Genomic DNA, 1,156 nt, shown 5'->3' with positions numbered 1-1,156 from the left:
CGCTAAAGAAGTTCGCATGAAAAGGAAAGATGCAAGTCAATATAGTACGATTCTGATATGAAGAATGTTTTTATTAGAAACATTAAATATGTATATATATATATATATATATATACTCTATTACGCGTGCTTTTTCTTCTCTAAAGTGGTGTTGGATTAATCGCGATGGATCTTGGATCCATATCTCCGTGGTTAAGCATCATATAGCCGTATCTTTATTAGTGGTACTCGGATGTTGTCACTCTTGAAGCTCACTTCATTGGCGTCGATATCCTTACCACTTATAACGCGGAATAGATATTAGATGACTCGATAAAGAAGATACGAGAAAGAAAGAGATAGAGAAAGTTTGATTGACGAATAAAAAGGAGATTCTTTGAAGGGTTATTTTTACATATATATATATATATATGTATATATATATATATAAATATAATTAGAGAACAAATATAAACACAAATGTCTATGACAATTGTTGAAGCGGAAATAATCATAAGAACTAATTTTTACGATATTTTGTTATTTCAATAATTGTCATAAATATTTACATATTTATTTTTGCATACTGGCTTTAATTAGCTTTTATCTCTTTACTGCAAGGAGATACAGAATTTCACGATATTGTCATCGCGAGCGAGGTAGAATTATTTTTGAAAGCTTGTTACATCCAGTTTGACTGCATTTAATTGTTTACAAGCGCCAGCAAGAGAAGATTAACTTAATCCTTTAATGTGACTTCAAAATAGCGTGCTACATCTCATCCCCTTTATGTTAATTTCTTTATATTATAAACTGCAATTTATGTTTCAGAACGTATATTTGTAGAAAAGAAATATAAAATCTAGTTTATGTGTCAAATATAATCCGGGGAAAAAGTAGGGAAGATGACTTTCCATCATGTTCAAATTTCGAAATACATAAAATGATCATTTCTCCAGAAATCCACGATTGTCCAGTAAATCTCACTGGAGCGGCAATATCCGAGACCCGCTTATTAGATTACGAGAGTTTAATGCAACTGCAATGCGCCGATTAGCAACACAAAACATTTCCTAATTTGCCCGGTGCTTAATAAAGCCCGGGTCATTTTGGTCCGGGCGACATTCCGGAAAATAGGAAATTTACTGTCACACTTCAAAATATGCAGTTTCTCGTT

At 32.4% G+C, this 1,156-nt stretch overlaps 1 protein-coding gene across 9 annotated transcripts in view; it reads left to right on the top strand.

Moving 5' to 3' along the window:
* The window catches only part of LOC108691567 (glutamate-gated chloride channel), a 77,493-nt gene that overhangs the window by 60,085 nt on the left and 16,252 nt on the right, over positions 1-1,156 (top strand). The window lies entirely within an intron of this gene.

The sequence above is a fragment of the Atta colombica genome, unplaced genomic scaffold, assembly GCF_001594045.1.
Source record: "Atta colombica isolate Treedump-2 unplaced genomic scaffold, Acol1.0 scaffold47, whole genome shotgun sequence".
NCBI lineage: Eukaryota > Metazoa > Arthropoda > Insecta > Hymenoptera > Formicidae > Atta > Atta colombica.
This window is presented reverse-complemented; position numbering and strand designations above follow the sequence as displayed.